This window comes from Heliangelus exortis, chromosome 22 (assembly GCF_036169615.1).
Source record: "Heliangelus exortis chromosome 22, bHelExo1.hap1, whole genome shotgun sequence".
Classification (NCBI taxonomy): domain Eukaryota; kingdom Metazoa; phylum Chordata; class Aves; order Apodiformes; family Trochilidae; genus Heliangelus; species Heliangelus exortis.
Window position 1 is genome coordinate 4,544,502 of NC_092443.1, and position 16,376 is coordinate 4,560,877.

The window sequence follows — 16,376 nt, forward strand, 5'->3', positions numbered from 1 at the left end:
TTAGGAGAAAGGGGTTTGGTTTTGGTTTTCCCACTTGCTCATATTCAAGTTTTCCCAGTGAAATTCAGTACCAGGAGAGAAGAGAAAAACCAGGTAAAGATGCTAAGTTTGCATACAAAATGGAGTGGCTGAATATTTTTCTACATTAAAAAGAAACTGGAAAGGAAAGAATAAGGATTTAGAGCAGGAAACCTATGCTGTCAAAAGTTTTGGTTTTTCTAAACCCTGTACAGGTGATGTGCTGGGTGTAGCTACCAACCCATCTGCTTCTCAGTGGCTGCTGGGGTGAAAACAATTTTCATGCTCTAAGATTGCATGGTGTGGTCTTTGCTAGGATGATAAATTAAACAGGGAATTAAGTGGGGCCAGTGGTAATAATATCTATTTGTAAAGGGGAATGCTCCCCTCTACTGACTGAGATTCACCCAGTTTGCTATGGGAACTGCCCCCCAAGGAATCACAGAATGGTTTGGGTTGAAAGAGACCTTAAAGATCATCCAGTTCCAAGCCCCTGCACGGGCAGGGAAACCTTTCACAAGACCAAGTTGCTCCAAGCTCCATCCAACCTGGCCTTAAACACTTCCAAGGATGGGGCAGCCCCAGCTTCCCTGGGCAACCTGTTCCACTGTCTCACTACCCAAGTAGGGTGGTGGAAGTAGGTATGAATATACACACAGGGAATAAAAAAGGTTTTAATGACCATGGCCCAGCCCAGGATCCTGTTCCAGCATGGTACCAACACTGTGATGCAGCTGTGGTGCTGGCAAGGGGCTGTGGTGCTCCTGGTGAGCACCATGACTGGCAGAGGTCCCTGTGCTCAGCTCTCTGTTGACCTCAGCCCTCTCACACCCTGCCTGTGCTGCTGGGTTTCCCTGCAAAGCATTGCAAGGACATTTATCAGTCTCAGTTCTTGTGGTTCCATTAACTTTTCTTGGCCTCAGACAATACAGCCGTGGAGTTAATTTCATTCATTTAACCAGAGGGAAGGGGGTGGGGTGAAATATAGACAGAATGCATTTTCTTTTAATCTGATGGATACAGGATGCTGTGCTCCCATCCCTGATACACTCAGCAGTGTCAGCACTCACCAGCATCTCCAGCTTTGCAAATAATGACTCACTTGGTTCAGTGGTCAAATTGAAGCAAAATCATGGAGAGAAAAAAAAAATGCTTCAAGGTCATTCAACAAGTTGTTTTGACCCCAAACTGAAAGTTTTCTTTTAAGGCATTTATTCTTGTCTGTTTGTTTTGTTCTCTTTTCTAAGGAACAGAGGATAGTGTATCCATACAAAAAAAAAAAAAAAAAAAAAGTTATTTTGGAAGGAAAAGTGGAAGCATTTTGTTAGGAAACAGAAATGTGGGAACCTCGCTTCTCATTTCTTAATTCTTTTTATTTTTGTCCCAGCTGAAATTTTTCACCCTCTGAATCTAAACTAAGTAGTGCTCATCACTGCTCATAGATGCCATATATTGATGAGTTAGATATTTTCACAGTGAATGTTGCCTTAATTTCTTCCCCTAATCCTGGTTTTGCCCAGTGAAATGCAAGCACAAAGCAGACCACAGAGAAGTCTCTGCTGGAATACCAGCAGCACTTTTTAAGAGGGGAATTGGAAGTGGAACAAACATGGAGCATCAGCCCATGGTTTTTTGCCCAGTTTGGTGGCTGCCTGCCTGGGTCTGCTTATCAGCACTGGGCTTGGATGGTCCTTTGTGCTCCAGGAAAACTGGAAAGTGTGGATCAAAAGCATAACCATGGCTCACTAGAGGGGACTGCCAGATGGAAACAAGAGGAACAGTGCCTAGCAGATGTGAGAGCAGGGAGAACAAGAAACAACCCCTATTATCCACTATTCTTACCTGTTCCTCTCCTCTTGGAATAAAAAATGGGCTATTTAGCCCATTCTAGTAGAATTTTGGTTAAGAAGCTCTAAATTGGCATTGATAACTTGCTAGCAAACCCAGCTGGGGAGCCTTCCTGACCAAATCCTTTTTACCCATAAAATAAAGGCATTGGTTACCTGTGTCTCTCCCCATCAATCATGCTTAGTTAACAAAACCAGACACTGTCTCTGTTTCTTGTGATCCTGGTTGAAAACTTCGGGCATGATTAAATCACCTGCTCTACAGAGATGGTATTTAATGAATTACAAGGGAATCCAAATCCTGAAATGAAAGAAACAGGAAGATAATAGCCTAAGGGATGCCCATGACAATAAAAAATTACTTCAGCTGAGCATGGTGTTGGAAGATACAGCTTGCTATTGATGTTATGCATCCTCCAGCATGTTCTGTCCCTGCTGGATGGACACTCCTGTTGCTCATTTTTGGCTAAGGAGTGGTGACAATCTGCACTGGGGATGTGAGCAAAGGGCAGAGAGAGAAAGGAGAGGGTAAGCAAAAATCCCCACACTGTCCTCAGTCTTTCAGAATGAGTTCAAGAGCCAGATAATCCTTGCTAAAGCCTGAAGACTTCCTGTGGCAGATGTCACTATGGACATTAACAATAAATTATTTAATCTCAACTCCAGCATCCAGCTTGTGATGGCTTTAAACCTGTCCTGTTCCCTCTCAGAGCATCCTTGTTTTGATTGGTGCAGCAAATTCCTTCCACTGAATCAGGAACAAGAGGTTTTTGCTGTGTTTGAGTGAGCAAAAACCCAAATGATTCTCTTCCTAATTAGCCTAATAAGCCTTTTGGCTCTCACATGATGACAAGTAAATGAATTTGCCCTTTCCTTGACAAGTTCTTATGGGAACGATCCGAAGCCTTTCGTAACAATGTATCAAAAGTACAAAGTCATTAAAAACAGTTGTCCAACTATGAAATTAGTTATTGATTAATATTGCTTCCAGACAGCCATATTGTTCATTCAAATAAAAAGAAAAGTAAAAATAATTTCCATGTTCATATTTCTTCATGAAAGTAGGTTGTTGAGGTACACAAAACATTTGAGATCCTGAGGTCATACATCTCTGTGTTTCTGTGCTCAGACATGCTCAGTTTTTTGATTTGGAGTTTAACAGGGCTCTTGCACTTAGAAAAAGTAATTGATCACCGTAAGCACCTCAACCAATATCCTGATCTGCCCATTCCCAGCTGCAGAGGTCAGGTCAGCTTCTCCTGGATGAAGCCTTCCTGAGTTGTGCAGAACTACTCCTCCTGTGACTCACAGGGACTCTGTCATCTCCCAGGCTGTGAAGCACAGTTAAAAAAAGAACAGAGGGCTCCTAAAAGTAGCTGAAAGGCCCATGATCTGTCAATAGAGCCAGGAAATAACTGAGTCATCTCAAGTGTTATTACAAGTGTTATTAAGGAGCAAAAGAGCAGGATTGGAGGGAACAAGAGAGCAAAACAGGCTGTGAGCAATGGCCTCATATCCACAAGGGTGATTTCCATGGTCGCCCAGGCAGGTCAAGAGATGTGTGTCTGCACTTTGATATCATTCAGCCTCCATAAACCCTCAGTCTTTGAATGGAGTGGGAAAATTATGTGAGGGAAAAAAAGAGGGGATCAGTGAAGCAGTACTTGGAAGCACACTAATCCTAAAGTCTGTGCTTTTTTAAGATGATGGTGGTCGACAATGGGAAACGACTGACTTACCCTGGTGCTGGAGCTTTGTGTGTTTAAAACCATAATGCATTTTGTAATCCTCTCCCTTGGACAGAAGTCACATTTGTCAGAATCTCAAAAAACTCCAAATGCAGTTTGGGTCTCATTTCCCTCTGAGGTAATTGCCAGTCAACATTCATTTGTGTGCTGAGCTGATCAAAAATATAGCAGGCTTTTTCCATATAAATATCTACTTACCAAAACAAATGTCTGGCAGGAAAAAAAATGGAAAAAAAAAAAAAAAAAAAAAAGAAAAATAGTATTTCCCTGAACTTTCAGTTGTTAAAGGAGTCTGGCCCAGCAAATGGCACAGTTATACTGTTGTTCCTCCATTACAATTGCTGCAGAATGATGACTCTTCTATTCCATCCCCAGCTGATTAGTCCCTAGGCTGAATTGCTTTCAAATGAGTAAAATACCATCTATTTGAGGTTTTGCTTCAGTGGGAAAAATTCTACTTATTGTGATAAACTAAGTAGATTGGTTTTGTTGGTGTGGGGTTTTGTTCTGAAGAATGAAATAATTTGGCTGGAGCCAGAATTCTGATTTTTTAGTATCTCTAATGGGACTTTTGCCTTTTGATTTGAGAAAGAGTTTGCACAGGTGATGCAAACACCTCTGGGAGCTTCAACTGAATTTTAGAAAATATAACAAAGACTTTTTCTTGTCTTTCTCCTCTCTGGAAAGGAACTGCTGACATGCCCTACATGTGCCTGCATACTCATAGCCACAAAAATTATTTGTTATTGATGCTTTTCCCATCATACAACGCTGAGCAGTCATTCAGGAAATGCTGTATTTAAAAGATACCGAGTTCTTGCCCTCTTTTTTAAATATAAGGTGTTCAGACAGTTTGGAAAAGTTTTAGATAGTCATCCAAAGTGAATCTTATCAGGCTTGCCTATTATTTCTTACCAAATCTGAAACATGCCAGACATCATTTAGATTGAGATATTTGGCACTGCACAAACCCTTGCTGTGTGTCACTCAAATCCAAGTGATGGGCACTTCAAAGGGAAACAGGATGCAGTTTTGAGCACTTTTTATAAATTTTGTTGGACCAAAATTTCTTCCTTGGAAGCCCTCTAGCTAAGGCTTGCATTTCTGATAAATCTCCATGCATTATTAACCTAATTGGACCCAACATATATTCAACAATTCTCATTAATATTTTTTAACATATTGCAGCATCTTTACCCTTGAGCAGTCAACCGAGTTTTCATCTTCATAAAATTGGGTTCTTCATAATAAGACAATATCCAATCATTTCCAGTCCATAAGGTAAATTTCCTCTGTATTCTTTCAATTTTGCAGGTTTTTTGCCAATTAGCACAACGCATTTGACCCCATGGATTATTCCTCCATAAAACTTTCCACTATTGCCAGAAGCTAAAACCTAGGAGAGATGCTAACTCGAGTTGGAGGACATGTCTAAGAGATAACCTCAGGATGACTGCAAGAGGACACAACCCATACATTTTAGCAGAATTGTTCCAGGTATTCTTGTTATTTAGACCCTTTACTAATTCCTATAATCTCCAAAATGAATAAAAAAACAATAGTAATTTTGTTATAATATGGTAATGACATCAACATTATATTATTTGCCAATATTGACTGGTAAATAAGTGGTACTACAGCTAAAGTTAAGTTACTTTTTAATTTTTCTGTATAGCAGTAACATTTTAGAGTTCAAATCCTGAATACTGGAGTCTGAGGTGATACATGAGCAACAGGAAAAGAATGACCCTAAGCTAAAATGATTACTGGTGTTTGTTAGGTACTATGGCTGCAATAGCAACAATAATCAGCTAGAACAATCATTGGATTAAAAAAAAAAATCTTTTTATATAAATTCAGAAGGATTTTATTGTTATTATCTAAAATTGAACTATGTAGATTATTTTAAGTGGTAGATTTTTGTTTTGTATCCATGAAATTGCTACCATATTAACAAGATTTTCCAGACATTAATGGATTGATTTCCGTATAATTGTAACTATATTAATTCATCCCAATTACCTCTAAGTAAAATTTAAATTAAGTTAAATTGGAGAAATTAAAAATGTTTGAAATGGAAACCTCGGGGCATCATAAGACTGTCATTTCTCATCTCCAATATCATTCACACTGCAACTGGGAACACAACATAAGGAGTTTTAGTTCTCCCAAGATTCGTAAACTGTAATTTTCTGTACATTTCAAAGCCAACTTAAAGTTCTCTCTGTGAAGCCAACACGATCTATTTTTTTCCCCACTGATGGAAAAAGTATCTTTGGCTGTTTCCTCATTTCTGTTGATTTCTTATTGAGGAAGCTGGTGCATAGATATCCATTTATAATGTGAAGGTGTTCAACTATAAAGACAGGTTTAAATATATAGTGGCAGCACAGGATTGGGCTGGAAGACAGAGAGCAGCCATGAGCAGCACCTCTGGCACTGCAGGCATCCAGTAGTGACCCCATCTCTTGTGTGCAAGAGGCAAATGCAGCTTTCCAAGGTCATGGCTGAGCTGAGCCTTCTGCAGGGCAGAGAACACAACTGTGTCCCTCATAGCTGGTCTGCACTGGTCGTGTTGGCAGTAGAACAGCTGGAGTTGGAACTGGCTTCAAACCTCTTCATGACCAACTTCTCTCATCACCCAAGTCAGAGGAGCTGTGCTGAAGTTTTTGTGCAAAGGAGAACTGGCAATGCAGTTGTTGCACATCTGGGAGGAATCTGGGCAGCTTGGTACAGCAGGAAAACTTCACATTTGTTCTTCTGCTGTGTTTTTGGGATCTCAGCACCTGGTGTCTCAAGGTGTTTCAGCTCATATCCTATTTGCTCATCTGATGAACAGCCATCTCTTCCAAAACACCTCTCCAAAACCACATTTCCTTTATTTCTGGATACACACTGGGCTAAGAGAAGCCTTGGGCTGCATTTCTGCTAAGGTGGTTGATAGGCTGCACTGATATGGAGATCATTGTTTCTTGATGAAGGCTGTCATGTTGCCACTGCTGACATATCCTGTCTGCTCTTTAGGTGCCTGTGCCCGGTCACAGCAGCCTCTAGGCTTCAAGGGCTGGCCAGGTGGTCTGCTCTGAAATGTCACTGCTAACTAGAACTAGCATGAATCAGAGAAATACTGAGTTTTAATGGTAGCATCCATGCTCTGCTAGCATTAGACAGATGCAGGTCACACTGAGAAGAGCCAAAGGAAAGCATCCCTCTCCCTGCAGCAGAGTCATTCGTACAGATAGAAAGCAGCTCAGAGGAAAGAGATGGCTGGCAGAAAGGTGTTTCTTAATTGCATTTTGGTTCTGGACCCTCTGGTGAGCAGAGACACACTGGGAAGAAATGAAAGTTTCTAGTGTTAGGGAAAGAAAAAAAAAGGAAAAAAAAAAAAAAGGGGAAAAGAAGTTTTGCCTCTTAGAGCAGGGAAATAGTTTGAGGCTATGTTTTAATTAAAATGAATATCTGCGCTATCTTAATGTTATTGCCAGTTAAGTGTAGCAGGGTGATTTAGAGTTCTGTAACACAATTATACTCCGGTAATGAAGCTCTGCAGAATTATCCCAGGAATTCAAAATGCAGAAGGGAGCAGTAGCTCTCATTTGTAACCATGTTACAACCTTTATTGTTACAGTATTTTCTGTTTTCCTCAAAGATTAACTCAGTGGTATTTATGTCTCTGGTTACATTAAAGAGAGATTAGGAAGGGGTGACAGGAGCTCTTCTACCACCCCTGCAGCACTTTGGGTCAAAATGTTCCACCAGCAGAGAGCTGAATGCCTTAACCTGGCCCTGCTCCTGTCTGTCTGCCAGGGGACAGGATGCATGTACTTCACTAGTACCACATGCAATGAGCAGGGTTTGCAGGTGGGGCCTCACATCAGTCAATATTCTAGCAGAGAAACCTCTGTTGCAGCTGCCTGGACTGGTGGCATGGGACTTTTCAAAATCACTTTGCTTCTGGTTCCTTCAGGTGTGCTGAGGTCTCATCTGTTTGGGGTTCCGTGGGGTACAATCCCTGCTAGGGAAGAGAAGGGCTGCAGGGGAACAGGCAGGTCTCTGCTCTGCTTAGTCTCCTTCCAAATATATGAAAAAAACAATTCTACATCTTCAGCTGGGTTTTCAGTGCAGCAGAGCTTACACGTGTCACAAAAATCCCTGGAGTTATGTACTTGGACTTATACACCATTGAGTTTGACCTCTGGGAAGCACCAGGGTCATGGCTGGATTTTGTACCTGAGTATGCTTTCCCCATGAGTCAGAAACCTTCATACTCTCTGTAAGGAAAACACTCAAACTCCAGCTGACTCAGCCTCCTCTCTGTGCACATGAAATGCCTCATTTCTCCACCTCAGGAATTTATTTGGTTGGTGCAGAACTAGCACAAAGCCTTCATGTCCCCCAAGAGTGAGCTGCTGAATCACAGAGAGAACACAGCAACACAGACACACCAAACCCTCTGACACACCTTCACCTCTGACTGAGAAAGGCCCAAATTTGATTTTCCAGAAGCAGGACAACTGTTTAGAGGAAGCAAGAAGCCCTGTCAGTCTCCATTCCCATTTTGGAAACAAATTTGTTTGGCATTGAGGAAAGATGAAAAACTGAAATGGAGCTAAGTTCACTTGAGTTTTCTATTTACAGCAAACAGATTAAACACAGAAAGGAATCGATACAATAATAAGAGCAATCCTCAGGAACACCTCCAAACCTGATGGCAGACCCCAGCAGCCTGATTAACCCAAGCAAAACTCCTGTGGATATTCTCTCCCTGCCTCTGTATTATTTTTTGCACAATTTCCTGTCACAACCAGGGTCAAGACTGCTCAAATGAGGCATATCTGTCAACCTTACATGATTTTCAGTGTTCAAACCTAGCACCATATTCCTGCAGATACAATCTAGCTTCAACCACATGACACTATTTTTGTGGGAAAAAAAAAGAAAGTTTGGACAATAAAAGCATTTGTTATGAATTTCTTACTCTTCTGCTCTATGGCACAGCTAGAAAGAAATGTTTCACATCTTAAATGTGAGGGGTTTCTTAACATTTCAAAATAGAATATTTCTATTTGCTTGCTTGAAACTAATTTTAGTTTGTCCATTTCTTTCCAGGGGAGCCTTTTGCAATCATGTTTTCTATTATCTTAGCAATAAGAGCATCTCTTTCTTTCAGACCCTGATCTGTTCACACTGAGATGTGCTTTTCTGCCTTGAGGCCTTCTAAAATATTGTCCAGTGGGGCAAAATCCTGTTCAACATGGGTAAAGACCTTGCCTTTCACCTTGAGGTCAATTCCACCTCTACAGCCCCAAAAGTCCAATTCTTCCATTGTTAAGCTTTACCCAAGGAGTAAAGGCTGTCACCTCACAGCTGTGTAAAAACCCACAGTTTAAGCTTCAACTCAAGGAAGAAGCAGGCTGCTAGCATAAAAAATAGGTCAGTCCATTTTCTGCAGGAATCATTCCTTCTGCAAATTCTTGGTCCCTCTCCAATTGCTTGCTACAACCTCATGACCATGGTATAAAGGCTAAGGTCAAATGTCCCAGAGCTATGAGACAATATCTCAGGATGCAGGTGTCCTTGGGCTCTGATTTAGGTTTCCATGTGTCTTATTGCATTTGCTTAATGATTTTCTAGGCACCTATGGCCATAGCATCTGGGCTGCTGCCACAAATTAAATGCAATCAGACATTAAATCAAACTGTCTACAGCAGGCTGCAGAAACAGGCCTCTTCCTTCTGCTCCCACAATCAGATATAAGTGACTCAGAAATGGTTCAAATTCATGCAAAGGCATTGTGGAAAGGGTGTACCTTGTCCTGCTCCTGGAAAGTTGGCAGAATGACTTTGGATTACCAGGAAATCCACACTCATGAACAGGAATTCTTCTACTGTGGATATCAGAGAAAATAGGTCTGGAAAATACCTCAATTTGCTTAAATATTCTACAGCCATGCTATACAGACAGCCTGCCCTTGGTCTCCCTTTTGGGCAAAATCTGAGGCATCATTTATGCAGCACAAGACCCTGAGGTTCAGGCACTTTTGGTGGTTTATGGCTTGATATTAGATATTTATTCTCCCAGCCTGACCACTTGAATTTGCAATAGCATATGTTGAAGGAGATGCACACCTATCAAGAGCCAATACCTGGTGTGAGTGTTCATGCCTGTACTTGTATTTGAACCCATGTGGGATTTTATGCTCTGTATGTGCTACTGGAGCTAGACAAATACTGACCATTATCTGCTTGACTGCTTAGAGCTGGAATGGATAAACTGTGTGATATAAAAAAGAACTATCAAGAACTTTTTCTGAACTGTATAATGTAAATACAGTCCTGAAAAAAAAATCACTATGAAGTTACATCTGAAACACTGACTCAGTAATAGTTTGTCAAAATAGCCAGATACTCAGTTTAATCCCCTTCATTGTCAGGGAGTGAGGGAGGATCTCAGGGCATGTAAAAATCTGTCTGCATGTGCCCATCTGCTTCCAGAAGCTTTGTATCACAGCTTCTTTGGAAAATATTCTTAGTGCTTCACATGGGAAAGAAAGGTCATTGTCCCTGAAGGACAAATTCCTCCTCTGTGTCCAACAAACTCCAGGAGTCATTGGTCACTCTCAGATGACAGCTCTGAATTGCAGGGCAATGTTTGCTGCATTTATTTCTCAGAGTAATTCAGTGGGCGTGTGCAAGGGGAGGAGGGTGTCATGCATTTGGCTGAGTTCATGGTGTGAAAGAGGCAGTAGGCCATGGTCACCTCAAAAACACCCAGGGATATTTACAGAAGAGAAAAAATAATCAGAAGCTGTTTACTGATTAAACTTGAAGCAAGCCCAGTCCTTCCAAAAGAGCAATCATCTGCTATTCATCACAGATTTCTGCAAGTCTGGATGCAAGAGCTATTACAAAGCTCTGGAAGCCCTTCATGTTCAAAGTCACTTTCTGTGGTAAATAATAATGATACAGGAGCCCTCAGAAGCCTTGACCGAGCCTTGTTTCAGCTTCTGGACAGAGAAAAAAAAAATCAGAATACAGGCAATGAACAGAAATGAAGTAACATATCTTCTGTCAGACAGCAAGCCCATGGCACAGCTGGGAAGCACACCCAGATTCCTAGAGTCAGGTCTAATGCTTCACAAAACCAGACTGGAGCCCAAATCTGGGTCAACTACATTGCAACCAGCAATTGGATGGAGGTTGGTGAACTGCAAACTTGCTGGACAAATCAAAACTCTCTTGGATGAAAAAAACCCTGAGGCTTCAAATTAATCTATATCTGAATAAAAAGGAGGCCTTTTCCTTGAAGAGTTAAATCTGATCTATTTTTCCACAACAGAAATACAAATCACCATGGTATTCCCCCCCCTTTTATACAGTCAACTTCCATTAGGAAGAAGAAATCAATTGCCAAGAATTTTGTCTTGCTCCTAGCAGAGCTGCTGTGTAGGTGGAACTGTCATGTATTAGAACTGCTTCCAATCATCAGAAAAAACACAAAAAGCAGCAACTTGCCTTCTCTGCTTCACTTTCTGCTTGAGGAGTGATTTTCTAATACACCTATAGTCTTGCCTGGGAAACTGCCTCACACCTTGAACACAAGCAAGAAATGAAAGAAGGAGCAGCTTAGTACTGAGCAAACAAAGACTCTTAAAGAGAAAATTAAGCAGAAATCCTTGGAAAATGTGTATCTGATGGAATAGATCCTGTGCTTGACCAAGGTGCACTCTGTAGCAGTAGCTTCAGAGAGAGCATGAGGTAAGTAAGGGACTGGATCTCACCAGGAATGAATAATTCCATGGAGAATCCTTGTCCCAGGTGCAAATACTACCCAGGTCACACAGTTTTGCTCTGTAGCCAGGAGAGTGCTTTGGTTATTGAAACACAGAATAAGCAACCAGGGGATGTGGTTTTTAAACCACCCTGAACAATGATTCCCCACACATTTTGCAGCAAGTCATTTCATCTCTCTGTGCTTCTCTGCTCTGTGCAGTGAGGACAATAGCTACTTTTTGTACTGGGACACTGTAAAGCTTCATCTGCTGAAATTATTGTTGCTCCTTGTAACCACAGAGTGTTACAAGAACAAATAATGGAAGCACAGGTGAATATCACATTTGAGTGGTAGCCATTAAGCCTCAGACTTTGAAGACACTGTATCTCCTCAGTACAGTGACATTTTACCCTTTGAGGATTAACCTTGCATATAAACCTAGAAAGGCCTCATTTCTGGCCATATTTCCTTTCATGGTGGTATTTGCTCCAAAGAAAAGAAAACATGGAAGTATTATTTAGACCTACTTCCTAGTTTGAAATGTCTGCCTATAAATATGCACTGCTCCCACTTTCTGTCATGGGTAGTGACATCAGCATGTGTTACACTGCTGGTTGCCAGAAGTCAGAAAAATGCATCTGAGATCTTCTGAAGAGTTCCACTGGAAGCCAGGTACAGTCTCATCTCCAATTATTTTTTCTTTATGGACGTTTGATACCTTTTGTGTTGCCTGTGTAGGTATTTATACGTCCCTTGGTGACTGTAAGATGCCCCACATTAGAGCATCACTGGTATAATCAGATAATATCCTCTGCTATAAGAAAATGTCACTCCTTTTGTTTACAGATGGGTGAATGCAAATGAAGTGTCAGGATTGTCAGAGGTCTGTTCAGGAGTTATTCTGTGCACATGGATGAGCACTCACAGACACAGGTTGGTGTATTTTAGTGCATATCCACACATCAACTGCAGTTCATGTGCACGGCAACACACGAGGCTTCCTCCAAATCAATGCAGGGTTTTTGTAGAGTGTGCCCAGTGGGCACAGATGTCTCCTACCCAGGTGTCTACCCTGTCAAAACTGCAGGGTGGACAAGGAAGACGTGCACCAGAAAATCTTGATAGGGCAAGAGGTACCAGAAGAGAAGGTAAGCTCAGCTGAGAAGCAAGAATCAAGACCCAACATTCTCCAAGAGCTCCAACATTCAGCCAAGAGCTCATGCATTACCTTCTGTTCTCCAGCAGGAAGGACAATCCTGATCTGAAGCAACAAAGCACAAAACAGCTTTTGTAGGTTCTCAACTAGGATGACCCATGGAGCTCTCCTTCGTGGCACAGTTCAAGCACTGTGGTGTGCTCAGAAGGACCAGTTTGTTTTGCCACTTCATTTTGTTGGTTAGTAGTGGGGTTTTCAGGTCTGGAGTTGTCAGTCAATCTTGTCCCAGTACTAAAAATCAACAAAGAAATGAAGTCTTTGAAATGGAAAGCAGAATTTTGCAGGGAGCCAGGGCTGTAAGAATTGTGACCAAAAAATGGCTTTTTTATTCATTAAATTCAAATGCAGATAAATAACGAACAGGTCCTGTGAGGATTATGGAACTTCTGTGCAGAAATTTTATAAATATTGAGATTGGCTATTTTCTACCTACATACCTTTTTTTTTTTTTTTTTTGAGAAGAGTAATAACATTTGCTAGTCCAGCAATAATACTATGCATTTATTCAGCAGTGATCTCCAAGCACATTACTAACATTGGTTGGATGAAGCTTCACACAGCTCTTGTAGAGGCAAATAATGAATTATTATTCCCAGTTTACAAACTGAGAAATATTTGCACAGAAACATCAAGGAATTTTGTCCAGAGGCAAAGGCTGAGATCACAGCAAAGCTGTGGCAGAGTCTGGGAGCTGTGATTACTGAAATTATTCTCCATCTGAAAGACTTCACTGGTTTAAAGATGTGGTTAGAGGAACAAAAGTTACAGCAATAAATGATGGTCTGAACTTAAAGCAGACTCTTCATGCTGAGTGCCTGCATGCATACTCTAGGTTACAGTAAATGAGAGCAACTTATTCTTACAGATGAGCATCAGTATTGTATGAATTAAATACAATCCCAGAAGGGTAGGGTGACTCAGAGCTGTGCACTGAATAGCTGTGTTGCCTCCTGTGTTCAGTTAGTTTTGGTATCTCTGCACAGCACTGAATTATGTCATGTAAATGTCATTTTTATGGATAAGGTCAATTTAAAATATGTTCCAAGCAGCAGCAGCAGCCACAACAACAACAACGACAATTCAAAATGTGTTTTAAAGGTTGTCGAAACTTTTTCTCTACAAGACTTTTTAATGAAATTTGCACCTGCTTTAAAAAGAAATTCAGCCGTAAAGATTATGTGAAGGGGAATAAAAGTGTCAAAACCAAAGCCAAAATAAATATAGACTGAACAGACGTATTTTCATCAACTTTTACTATTTTAAAAAGATAAAAAATGGATAAATGTAGGACTATTACCTGGCTTTGAAAGGAAGATTATTCCATTATCTCAAACTATGGAACTGGAGAATTGGGTTTTCCTTTTCCTTTGCCTGAGCCTAGTCTTCAGAATACACCTCCACCAGTGTCACAGACTACCTCTGACAACTAGGAGGTTTCCTTTTTTAGATTCAGCCCTTTTGTGTTTCTTTTATTTTCTCTTTTCCTCCCTTCTTTTTCCCCTTTTCCTTTGTGCTGTCCTCATAACATGCCTCAAGATTACAGGGTCAGATAATCTCCAATCAATTGGCTAAAGTGCAGCTAAGGTGATTAAGACATTTTAACTGCTAAAGGAACGCTGAAAACGAAGATGAGGAGGATGATGATAATTGTTTGAGTTGTGGAATCCTAAATTTATTTTCTTGTCACTGGGCAGTTTGATTTTGAAGGTTCTGCTCCAAGTTGCAAGCCGGGTGTGTGCAGCAGGTGGCGTTACACTGTGCTGGAAACATTCAAAGCAGACTGCACGTCACCAGTGATGTACATTTTGCTGCCTTAAAATTTCTTATTTAATCTAATTTCTTGTCTCTCACCCACTAATTTGCATCGTTCCCTTTCTTTCCTTTTACACTGCAACACCTCTTTAAATCAAGCACAGATGTCTTTTTTAAGGGCTTTAAGTGGTAGACAATCTGCAGCATTTAGCTGTTGCAGTGATTACCACAGCTATTTAGAGTCACACCTCCCTCTAAGTTTGAACATGTCTTTGAAGTTTGCATCCACTGGGATTTGTTAGAACAGTTTCATTTCAATTTAAGAGAATTTTGATTACAAATCTCTCCCTGTGTAAGTACTGAATGACCGTGATGAAGGCATCACTGCTCGTTACTGTGTGGGATACAACCAATGGCTTCTGTTGGAAACTCATTCCAGCTCCCACGTGAAGGGATGAAAATACAGCTGTCTCTGGGGCATGGGCTGCCTCTGTCTTGAGAGTTCTCATCAGTTATTAAAGAAAGTGATCCAAAGTAGGGAGGAGGATCACTGATATTTGCTCATTTCTTTAGGATTGACTATTTCTCTCCAATTTCAAGTAAAGCTGAGTGCTGGGGTTCTTTTGGGTTTGTTTGGTTTTTTTTTGTTTTTTTTTTTTTTTGGTTGGTTGGTTGGTTTTCTTTGTTTGTTTGCTTTTATTTCCCCTGGGTAAAAATTCCTAACTCCTAACTGTGGATATTACTGGGATGGAGATGGCAGAAGAGGGGAGGACAATGCTGGAAGCTTTTAGACTAACACTGTCAGTTTTTGGCTTGATTTATACTGTGGCAAAGCCATCACTCCTTAAAATCCCCTTCAAGCAATTCTCTTTGGTAGCCTGGATCTAGTGAACTCTCTGTCCAGTTTCCCAGGCAGAGCAGAAAGCTCAAAGGAGGCTTTCTTGTTTGTTGTCCCTGGTACCTGCTGCAGCTTTTCTACTTGTGGCCCTCAGCTGATGATCTGGCAGCATCCGAGGGGAAGATTCATAGTCCAATGGATTAATGATGCTTTGATTGACTTGGTGGTGTTTGATGTGTTGTAAATATGCTCAGTCAGTGTCTCCTCTCTCTTTATCTTCCCTGTGCAGTTATGTTGACAGCTTCACCACTTCCCTCCTGAACCAGCTTCAGAGCACAAGGAGTTTCTCAGTAGGAATTTTTACCTTTGTTTCCCAGATTTACTGTGCAGCAGTACATCCTCTTTATGTAAAGAAGGAGCTCATGAATGCAATAACCCACTTATACAGGAAAGTGGTACACTTGGTTTTTAAGAAGAGAAAGATTCAAATAAAAACCCTTGGTCACAAAGCTTTAGGAGTGCAAAAAACTAAACTGCTGTTGTGAAAAATCTGAATTCATCCTGACTGCTGGTGCCAAAGCCATCTCTCCCATGCAGACTGCTTGGTTTGCCTAAACACTGATGTGCCACAGGAGTGGAAATGACTTCCTATGGCCTGAGAATCACACGGTGGAGACATTCTCACTCAAAGCTGCCAGCCAGAGACTCTGCTTTCCATCAGGGTTTTGTTTTCTGTGTGGCACTATCAAAATGCGCAGTCCGAGCTGCAGCACAGTCCTGGGCTCTTTTCCCAACCTTGTGAATGTGGGAGATGCTGGAGGTGTGAAGAGGGAAGTAGGAGTTTGAGGCATCTGATGAGGACAACAGAGGAACTCTAGAAAAGACTTAAACACAGAAAGTGAAAAAGGAAGAGAAATAAGAATCTGACTGTGGCAACACGTGGAATACTCCAGAGATAAATAAGCTGCATTGAACTGGGATCTTAATCCCCAGGATTTGACAGACTGTAAGATGTTCCCTTTAGTCCTGGTGTATTCTATTCTTTCATTTAGTTTCAAATTCAGCTCTCTTTGTCTTTCCTTTCAGTTGTTCAGGTTTTCCAGAGAGATGGCAGGATTTCTTTCAAGGTATACTGAATCTTGAAGAAGATACAGCCTTGTGTATCTAGGCAAAATGCCAATAAG

The 16,376-nt window shown here is 41.1% G+C and overlaps 1 long non-coding RNA gene across 1 annotated transcript in view; it reads left to right on the plus strand.

The window, feature by feature from the left end:
- LOC139806549 (uncharacterized) overlaps nt 1-15,701 on the plus strand; it is an 89,727-nt gene extending 74,026 nt beyond the window's left edge. Inside the window, exons 3-5 of the long non-coding RNA XR_011730281.1 lie at nt 4,928-5,110; nt 12,233-12,319; nt 15,482-15,701. This is a non-coding gene — a long non-coding RNA (uncharacterized lncRNA). The remainder of the gene's footprint in view (nt 1-4,927; nt 5,111-12,232; nt 12,320-15,481) is intronic.
- Nucleotides 15,702-16,376: the final 675 nt, after the last annotated feature.